At 43.3% G+C, this 10,890-nt stretch overlaps 1 protein-coding gene and 2 non-coding genes across 3 annotated transcripts in view; 2 read left to right on the forward strand and 1 right to left on the reverse strand.

The window, feature by feature from the left end:
* Positions 1-10,890, reverse strand: part of LOC103910934 (uncharacterized) — a 492,719-nt gene that overhangs the window by 182,104 nt on the left and 299,725 nt on the right. The gene's annotated exons all lie outside the window — the stretch shown is intronic.
* Positions 5,771-5,852, forward strand: trnas-cga (transfer RNA serine (anticodon CGA)). The gene has a single exon. It is a non-coding gene; the product is annotated as a tRNA-Ser (tRNA).
* Positions 10,500-10,571, forward strand: trnae-uuc (transfer RNA glutamic acid (anticodon UUC)). The gene has a single exon. It is a non-coding gene; the product is annotated as a tRNA-Glu (tRNA).

Genomic DNA, 10,890 nt, shown 5'->3' on the forward strand with positions numbered 1-10,890 from the left:
TGAGTTTGTTTTGACGCACAAGAGCACGTTTGTTTCACGTCGTGAGTCAAATTTTTCGCCAGTCTTTGAGAAAAATGGAAAAGCTTCAAAATCGCTAAAGCAGGTAAAAACTGCGGAATCTCGCGAATGCTTCTACTGCCACGATTTAGGTCATTTAATTTCTATGTGCCCTAGTTTGAGAAAGAAAAATCAGGTAAAGGCAGCTAAGAGTGTTGGCTTCGTTAGTAGGGAAAGCAAGCCCGATTCGGATATTGATGCTTTGTATGATCCATTTGTGTGTCAGGAAACGATTTCTCTGAGTGGATTGGCACAAGATTCAGTTCCTGTGGCCATTCTTCGAGATACAGGGTCTGTACAGTCCTTTGTATTATTTGATTCGTTGCATTTTTCGGACGAAAGTTATTGTGGATCTGATGTCCTTATTCAGGGGATTGAGTTAGGGGTTCTGAAAGTGCCACTGCATAAGGTATACATTCAGTCTGATTTGGTAACAGGTTTTGTGAAACTGGCTGTTCGTCACCAGTTGCCCGTGAAGGGTGTTGCTGTTATCATTGGTAATGATTTAGCCGGAGGAAAAGTTCTTCCATATCCAGAGGTTATTGAGAATCCTCTTTGTGAGACGGTTAATTCTAATGATTTAGTTTCTGAATTTCCGACCGTCTTTTCTGCTTGTGTAATCACGCGAGCGCAAGCTCGTAAATTCGGCGATATGATTGATCTATCTGACACTTTTATTGGCAGCGCGCAAGATGTGACACTTGAGACGCAGGGTGCTGATTCGCTGTACACGACCTGTGGTGCTGAATCGCTATCGGATGACCTCCCGCTGTCCGCGGATAAGGTGATGATTTCTGTTGAACAGAAAAATGACTCCTCTTTGTCACGTTGCCGAACTACCGCTTTAACTGCGGAGGCGATTAAAAATAAGCCGATTGGTTATTTTTTGGACGACGATGAGTTAAAAAGAAAGTGGACTCCAACAGTGTCTGATGGTTTAGGCTGGGATGTTGTTTTTCAGTTGGTAGTACCTAAATGTTTGCGCAGACAGGTACTGAGTGTGGCACATGATAATGTCGCTGGACATTTGGGCATTACCAAAACGTACCATCGTATATTACGATATTTCTTCTGGCCTGGAATGAAAGCAGACGTTGTAAAATATTGTCGTTCATGTCACACATGCCAGATTATGGGAAAACCTAATCAGAAAATTCCGCCTGCACCTCTTAAACCTATTCCAGTCGTCGATGAGCCCTTCTCACGAGTGATTTTAGATTGTGTTGGTCCACTACCACGTACAAAATCTGGGCAGGTTTATTTGCTCACCCTCATGTGCACCACTACTCGCTACCCAGAGGCTATACCGTTGCGCTCATTAAAAGCTAAAATTATTTTAAAAGCACTGATCACATTCTTTTCCACCTTCGGTTTTCCAAAAGTGATCCAGACTGACCAGGGCACAAACTTTATGTCCCGAGTGTTCAAACAAGTGCTTTCTCAACTGAACATCAAACACGTTACATCGAGTGCCTACCATCCGGAATCTCAGGGGGCATTAGAAAGGTTCCATCAAACTTTGAAGTCCATGTTGAGTAAATACTGCGCCGAGTCAAGTAAAGACTGGGATGAGGGGTTGTCTTTATTGTTATTTGCGATCCGTGAGTCTGTCCAGGAGTCATTGGGCTTTAGCCCGGCCCAATTCATTTTCAGGTACGATATTCGAGGGCCCTTAAAATTATTACATGAGTCGTGGGTTTCAGAGCCAAAACAAGAGTGTCATCTTCTTGATTATGTTTGTACTTTTCGCAAGCGTTTGCACAATGCGTGTAAACTAGCTCAGATTAGTTTGGGGAATGCTCAGGCAAAAATGAAAGAGCGCTATGATAAAAAGGCTGTGTCTCGTTCGTTTTCTACAGGTGATAAAGTCTTGGTCTTGTTGCCAGTTCAAGGTGCTGCATTAGAGGCGAAGTTTTCCGGACCGTATGTCATTGATAAAAAGCTGAGTGACACGAATTATGTTGTGCGCACACCCGACAGACGTAGAAAATGCCGTGTGTGTCACATTAACATGTTGAAGCATTACGTGAGTCGTGAAGATGATTTGGAGTCAAAAAGCTCTGTAATCGCTCCTGTGGCTGTCGTGATCACTTCTGACAGTGGCTCAGATGAAGACGGTCAAAGTATGCTGAAGTCCTTAATTTCGTGTGGCAAATTGAATAATTCCCAGGCTCTTAGTGTTTTAAAGTCACAGTTGTTGCATTTGTCTGATATCCAGCAAAGCGAAATGCTTGATTTAATTAATTGTTTCCCTTCACTATTTTTAGATGTCCCCTCACGAACTTCAGTATTGAAGCACGATATAGACGTGGGCGAATGCCGGCCTATTAAACAGAGTGCTTACTGCGTGAATCCTGCTAAACGGAAGGTAATGGGAGATGAGGTTAAATATCTCGTCACGAATGGTCTCGCAGTCCCGAGATCAAGCCCGTGGAGCTCACCGTGTATCCTCGTTCCTAAGTCTGATGGCACGCAACGGTTACCGAAAGGTAAATGCCGTGACGAAACCCGATTCTTATCCCCTTCCATTAATGGAAGATTGTATTAAGAAAGTAGGCTCTGCACGTTTTGTCACAAAATTAGATCTGTTGAAGGGTTACTGGCAAATAACCTTGACGGAGCGTGCTGCTGAAATTTCAGCTTGTGACGCCAGATGACTTTCTGAATTACTCGGTGATGGCTTTCGGGCTACGGAACGCTCCCGCCACCTTTCAGCGCTTAATGAATATAGTGCTTAGTGGAGTGTCTAATTGTAAAGCGTACATCGATGACATTGTCATTGTTACGCAAGAGCGGATTGGGTTGTTTCTGTGCTGCTGTGTGTGTGTGTCTCTCTTTTTCCCTCTCTCGTCCTGTCCCGTTCCTGTAAGTATTTGTAATTTATTTTCTTCATTTATTTTTGATTCAGTAGGTAAGTTATCTTCGGGGTGGAGTTAGTAAATGTTTTGTTTGTTATTTTGGCCTTGCTCAGCCCTGAAGCTTTTTGTTTGCGCTCATTTATTTGTTTATTGTAAATACAAACCTTTTCCACCTTCTCACAATAAAATAACCTCAAAGGTCATTAAAAAATCAAACCTGCTAACTGTTTATTTATTTTCTCTATAATTTATATGTTCGACTTCAGCCCTAGACATTTTTGAGGTCGTAACATAAATTGGGGGCTCGTCTCTTGGTTTGTGAGAAGAAGAGGAAATAGTTTATGTATTTTACTGTTTGCAGAAACTGGAATATATCGACTCTGTGTCAGCTGTTTCAACCAACTGTCTTGACTGCATGTGGGTGGTAAGTCAAACTTTTGTCTATCTGTTCTCTTGTGGTGTGGGAAAAATAATTCGGATTGGATTATGGAGTTTGACTTGATTTCTTTTACACTGGCTCCGAACGTGGAACAATTAAATCGCTGCCGCAAAGATGATTTAATTAAAATTGCAAATTTTTTCAAAATTCCCATGTCACAGAATGAGTCTAAAAAAGCGATTAAAAAGTATCTACATGATGCATTGGTTTTGCAACAAATTCTACCTGACGAAACGGTAGAGCATGGTGCAGAAGCGAGCGCTGCTTCGCCGGTCACGGCCGACGAGAAGCCTTTATCTGCACCGCTCTCTTCCGCCGAGCCACGTATGTTACCGTCTTCAGCGCAAGCGCAGCCTAATGCTGTGGTGATCGCGTCAGATCCAATGTTGGCAATAAAGTTGAAGGAACTGGAATTGGAAGTTAAACGGGCAGAGACTGAGAGTAAAAGGCTTAGGGTAAAGGAGCTAGAGCTGGAAATAGAGAGAGAACGACTTCAGAGAGATCGTGGTCTGTTTCAGCAGGTCGGGGTTTCTCCGATACGTTCACCTACCTCTCCGTCATTTGCTCAGCTACCCAGTGGCCCTGCACTAGCCTCATCTAGTCCTGCTGCTGCCGTAACTGATCCTGTGAGTTTGCCAGCATTTGAAGTGAGTAAACATATTAATTTGGTTCCACCATTTAGAGAGGCAGAAGTAGACAGTTATTTTACTGCGTTTGAGCGTGTGGCAGCTACATTGCAGTGGCCGAAGGAGATGTGGGCTCTCCTGCTGCAATGTAAATTAATTGGCAAAGCGCAGGAAGTGTGCTCCGCGTTGCCAGTGGAACAGAGTCTTGTTTATGACGTTGTTAAACAGACTGTCCTCCGTGCATATGAGCTAGTGCCGGAGGCATACAGACAAAAATTTAGAGCTCACAAGAAAACCGACAGACAAACATTTGTGGAGTTTACAAGGGAAAAACGAACTTTATTTGATAAATGGTGTGCTTCAAATAAAACCACAACGTTTGAGCAATTGAAAGAGCAAGTTTTATTAGAGGACTTTAAGAGCTCCGTGTCTGAGAATCTTGTTATTCATTTGAATGAACAAAAAGTATTGTCTCTGTCCTCAGCTGCTGTAATGGCAGATGAGTTTGTATTAACACACAGAACAGTTTTCTCTCCTGTGGTCAAAGGTGCTGATAGGGCTGCTGTCCAGGGTCCTGAAATGCAGGTCAGAGGTTGGATCAATAATACTGCTAAACCAGGGCGTGGGGCTGGGTTCAGCAATAGAAGGATTCCTCAAAATCGCTCCGGGGACGGTAGGGTGTGTTTTTTTCTGTTTGGATGCTAATCATTTGATAGCAGACTGTGAGGCCTGGAAAAAGAAAAATGTGTCAGTTAAACCTAAAAGTGTGGGGTTTATACGTGCAGCTACAGAGGAGACAGATTTAAATTCAGACCAGAGGGGGTTTGAACCTTTTATGCTGTCAGGGTGGGTGTCACATGATGCTGAAAGTGTTCCTAAACCAATAACTATCTTGAGGGACACCGGTTCAGTTCAGTCTTTGATGCTTCGAAGCACTCTAAATTTGTTATCCGATTCTTATACTGGTTCTGATGTCATACTAAGGGGGGTGGGTTCAGGCTGTGTTACAGTTCCCCTGCACATGATATATTTGCAAACTGAATTAGTGACGGGAAATGTTTGTGTTGGAGTGTGTTCTGATCTTCCAGTAGAGGGAGTTCAGTTTATTCTGGGCAATGATCTGGCAGGTGGGAAAATGTGTAATCTCTGTGATTAAAACCTCCAGCTTCGCCTCTGCGTTGCCTTTTTTCTCACCTTGACTTTCTATGGTGACTCGTGAATTCGGCGATCTACTGAAAATGCCTTCAGGTGTGTGCCGTGCACGTGCATTAACCCGCGGTTATCTTCAGGAGGTTGATTTAACTAACTCTTATCACCTGTTTTGGAACCAACATACTCGCGGTAAGCAGGTTTTGGGTAAATCAACCGAGAGTTCAGGGTTTAGCAGATGGTAAGTTTACCCAGCTTTCTGGAATACCCCCCTGATGTCTACACCTACAACAACCATTAACCCAAACCTCACAGTAAACTGTTGTGTTTTAGCAACATCTACACCAACCATAAACCTAAACCCCACCTCACGGTAAACTTTTGTGTGCTGTAAAGGTCTGCGCCCACCACAACCCTACACTTTGCCTGCTTGTACAGCCAAGCCATGGAGCCTGGATAGCTCAGTCAGTAGAGCATCACACTTTTAATGTGAGGGTCCAGGGTTCAAGTCCCTGTTTGGGTATGTAAGGCTCTTTTTGTGGAGCCACAGCTTATGCCGTTGAGCTGTCGCTTGCCGAAAGATTTATCTGCATGCACAACAAGTGTACTAGACAGGAGGACATGGCAATCCAAGCAGTCTTGTAGTCGTGGCCGAGTGGTTAAGGCGATGGACTCGAAATCCATTGGGGTCTCCCCGCGCAGGTTCGAACTCTGCCGACTACGTCCAGGCAGTGCGCAGGGTTTAGTTTGTGACATTCCATGATTGGTTGCAACTCCATTGTTTCTTGGGAAAAGGGTTGTGCTGGAAGGGAAAAGCACCAAAAATATAATGGCACCGCATGCTAACTGACTGCTCTGGGGGCCTTCAATTTTTAAAGACATATGACAGAGAGTGAATGGCCAGTGGCTTTCCCGTAGCTCGTCGTGATCATATAGTGGTTAGTACTCTGCGTTGTGGCCGCAGCAACTCCGGGTCACGGCAGGTTTTTCAAGGTGACATTGGCATTGCACTCTGTGTTGCCATCCGTAATCTCCAACCTCCTTTTAGTGCAGGCTGTGCTAATGGCACGTCCTGAATGCTTACGTTTCCTAAAGTGTGGAAGACTAGGGATTCGATATGAGCAACGGGACCTTTGATGCAGCATGCTGTGTAGATAAGCATTGATCAAGTCACGCTTCTAAGGCATGGAAGGAATCTTTTCAATTGTTAAGTGTCCATTCATTTCCACAACAACAGAAATACCTTCTGCAGTTGTCATTGATCTATTTAATGTCTCCTACATGACATGAGGCCAAACTATTGTGTTGTGTTGAGACTTTTAATCTGAGGGTCCAGGGTTCAAGTCCCTGTTCAGGCGTGTAAAACTTTTTGTGGAGCCACAGCTTATGCCGTTTCATCTGGATGCACAACACGTATACTAGGCATGAGGACATGGCAGTACCCTCACTGCACACCATCAATATGTAGCATGCACTGCACTTTAACCAATCCATACTTGAAGCAACACTGCCTACAACTATATGGACACCTATTCATTGTACACATCGCTGTCAATTTCCCATTGTTGTTGTATTTGCACTGTCTGTATTTTGCACTGTATTACTCTGTATTTTGTGCTGTCTGGAGCCAGCACCTAAGCTTTTTACTCATCATAGCACACGTGCTGCTGATGATGTGACAATAAAAGAGAGTCGATTTGAAAGAAAGTAGCGGCAATGAATCTGTTGTTAGATTTGTTTATGGATCGTTGTAATAAGGATGACAACGAAGGAAGTTAATGACATGCAAACACATCTCTAGGAGGTTTTCACAGCTACTGTGTTTCATCCAACAAACATTGCTCCCAACTTGAAGTGAGACCTTCAAAGACAACCCAGATGGGACTTGAACCCACAACGCCCAACTCCAGAGGCTGATGCCCTATCCTTTAGGCCACTGGGCCATGTTCCCAAGTTTTTGTCATGGAGCTCTTGTATGCCCTCAACAAGATGCCAACGCATGGAAAACTGCACTTTGGGATCTCGATGCCAGTTTGCATTCCATCAAATAAGATGGTTTGCAACTAATGGACAAACATTCTCTTTGTGTAATCATCCACATTCGTGTCTCATTGGTCCTGGGGTATGGTGTGAGACTGGTCTTGAGTTTCAAATTTCAGACATGGCCACTCTCGTTAACATGAAATCACAACCTGTCTGCAGCTATTTTCTTGTTTGCATTTCATCATCATCCATCTAACATGAGACCATTATTTGAAAGCCACAGGGTACTTGAAGTCAAGATCTCCATTACCAGAGCGTAACGTGATTGGATAATTCAAGCAAGATTGGATGAATCTTAATTGAAGTGTGCAGCAAGTCTGAGAATTTGAAGCGAACTATTGACCTCAGATCATCACGCCTAAGCTTTGAGGAGACATGTCAGCATTTTTTCCATACAATTTATATGTAACCCAACAAACACAACCCAAATGGGACTTAAACCCACAATCCCCAGCTTTGAAGGCTGATTCCTTATTCATTAGGCCACTGGGCCAATACTAGCATTTGTCATATCTGTTGTATGGCTCAGGAAGTTCTTAGAACTCAGAAAACAGCACTTTAGGATCCCTATACCATATTGCATTCAGACGATCTGGTGTGTACACCTAATGACAAAGCAGATTCTCTAAAGAGTTTTCCATCGTCATGTCTATTTGACCTAAGAGTATGAACCTAGCTTTTTGAAGGTCACACTGGATTGTGCTGCACAGCCAACTTAATAAGAACTGCATCAAAGACAACCCAGGTGGGACTTGAACCCACAATTCCCAGTTTTGAAGGCTGGTGCCTTATCCATTAGGCCACTGGGCCGTTTTTGCTGCTTGTGAACTGTAATACGCATCCAGGGAGTTGCTGACGCACATAACAAAAAACAACATGAACAAAAAGTAGATTTCACAGTTTTAACACGGTTTCACAGAATTTTTTTTGTGGCGCTGCCAAACAGACAAAAAAGAAGCATCTTATAGGATTTCTTTGAAGGAATTTAATTAGAATTATGGTCATATTTTGGAACCATTCCTATAGGATTGTTTTATAGTACAATACATAAAAATCCTTATGGATAATTTCTACAGTATTTCTACAGTATGCTTTTCTAATGTCTGTCTTAGCCTATTATACAATAGTTTTGAATGTATTATGCTGTTTGCTAAAGCTCACCTTTATGTACTTAAGTGTACAGTTTTAGTGCACAAATTTCCAAAGAAACATGTCTATACCAAAAGCATATACAATGTCGCTAGACCAAACTGGGCTGGCCCACTCGAAACAGAAGTTCACTTTGGGCCCATAGCAAGTCCACACAAAGTGGAGTGTATATAGCCACAATGGGCGAAGTATAGGTATACTATCTGAGTCAGAAGTATGTCCTGTGAGCATGCTCTGTGGGCATTTAGTAATTAACAAAATAGTTAGGTCCCACTAATACTAAGTTGAGTCCAGGCACAAAATGTGCCTATAAGGTCTCAGTAAAGCACTTTTATGCAGGGCCATTGTGGCTTTAACACAAAACAAAACTAGTTCACTTCTACTATGTAGCAAAAAAGCACAATATCACTTTAACTGCATAATTACATATTTTGAAAGCATAAAGTAAAATCAGTAATAAATGAAGCATCTAAAAATATAAAGACAACATGGACTATTTTTCAAAGGTTTGGGGACAAAACTGCTTTAGTTTATAAAAATGCAGATATAAAAGTAACCTTGTAAATAATTATTCCTTTTTAATATGTTTGCTTTTCCAGTTGAATATGTTAAAATATAATTTATTCCAATGATGTTAAAGCTGCATTTGAGGCATTTGTGTCCTACATGAAATAATTTGAGACAAAACAACAAAACATAAAAAATATACTTAGTTAGAAGAAAAACAAAGTAAGATTTTCATGTGTGTATTTTAATAATAATAATAATAATATCATTTGTTACATTTATATAGCGCTTTTCTGGACACTCAAAGCGCTTTACACAATGGGGGGGAATCTCCTCATCCACCACCAGTGTGCAGCATCCACCTGGACGACGCGACGGCAGCCATTTTGCGCCAGACCGCACACCACACACCAGCTGATTGGTGGAGAGGAGACAGAGTGATGATATGCCAATCATGATATGGGGAGGGTTAGGAGGCCATGATGGACAGAGGCCAGTGGGCAGATTTGGCCAGGATGCCAGGGTTAAACCCCTACTCTTTTTCGAAGGACATCCTGGGATTTTTAACAACCACAGAGAGTCAGGACCTCAGTTTAACGTCTCATCCGAAAGACGGCGCTCACTGAGCAGTATAGAGTCCCCGTCACTATACTGGGGCATTAGGACCCACACAAACCGCAGGTTGGGCGCCCCCTGCTGGCCTCACTAACACCACTCACTACAATTTTATCTACCAATTGTACCTTAAAGGGTCACGAAACTCCAAAACACATTTTTTGAGCTGTTGACAGTCATATATGTGTCCCACACTGCTAAAAACACTATTAGGACACAAATATTTCACTAAAAAGTGTAAATTGGTTGTTTTTGCGTTATTTCAAGCAAATTTGTACTTCCGTTTTGAAACTAATTTTTGAAGCTGCGTCTCAACCATGAGATAATAGCGTGTATTCCAGCGTGCAGACTGGATGTCTGTGCCAGAGTGTGTCTTATTACGTTTTACAGAGCGGCTCGAAGGACATCTTTTGCATTCAGAGCTGCTTTCGTGAAGAGATCATCGGCAACACTGCTCGAAGTTTACCATGGAGGTGAAAATAAAGCCATTCAGGATTTATTGCATTGCTCTCAGTCAGTGTACTGCAGTTGCAGTTTGCCCCTGCCAGAGTTGTTTGGTTCTACTTTGGAGTGGATCAAGTTTCTGGGGCTGCCAGCACATAGCCTGTGAGGTGCTCCCCTGGGTTCAAAGTCTGCCCCAACTGCTCTCATGTCTTGGTCCTGTACATCCCTCAGGACTTTCAGAAGAAACCAGTACAGCCACTCTCCTGGGAAGACAGCAGTGACAGCTTGTAGACCAAAATGTTTGCTGTGAGGCTAAGGCATTCTACTGCAGCACAGATACACATTCGGAAAGCCAACAAGATTCAAAAACAAAGTACCAACCTAAAACAAGATTGCATTCAAAATGACCACCTCAGACAAGTGTGATCAATGTTTCAGTCTCTGTTATATGTCGGCAAATATGTCACACAGTGCAGACTGGGCCAGTGGCGCATACTGTTTATGAGAGAGTGCGTAAGTGTATGAGTGGCACTTGTGCAAGCGGAGCAGGGATGTGCCAGCGATCAGAATGAACTGGAGTTTGTGCCAAGACTGGCTTTCCAAAGTGGCAGTTCCCATATGGTCTAACGGTTAGGATTCCTGGTTTTCACCCAGGCCGCCCGGGTTCGACTCCCGGTACGGGAAGGCTTGAGTGCTTTTGCATCTGTCCTTTTTGGCCAGCGGTCGGACTGCAGCTACCTTATACGATGTGGTTGTGGAACTGCCCCGTAAGCCTTCGATAGCTCAGTTGATAGAGCGGAGGACTGTAGGTGGGATGATGGCAATCCTTAGGTCGCTGGTTCGACTCTGGCTCGAAGGACATCTTTTGTGCTCAGAGCCGCTTTCTTGCCTTCGCCAAATGAGTTCACCACTGCTCAAAGTTCAGCATGGAGGTGAAAAGGAAGTTCCCTGACCGGGAATCGAACACGGGCCGCGGCAGTGAGAGCGCCAAATCCTAACCACT

This window comes from Danio rerio, chromosome 4 (genome assembly GCF_052040795.2).
Source record: "Danio rerio strain M-AB ecotype USA chromosome 4, GRCz13ab, whole genome shotgun sequence".
NCBI classification, from domain to species: domain Eukaryota; kingdom Metazoa; phylum Chordata; class Actinopteri; order Cypriniformes; family Danionidae; genus Danio; species Danio rerio.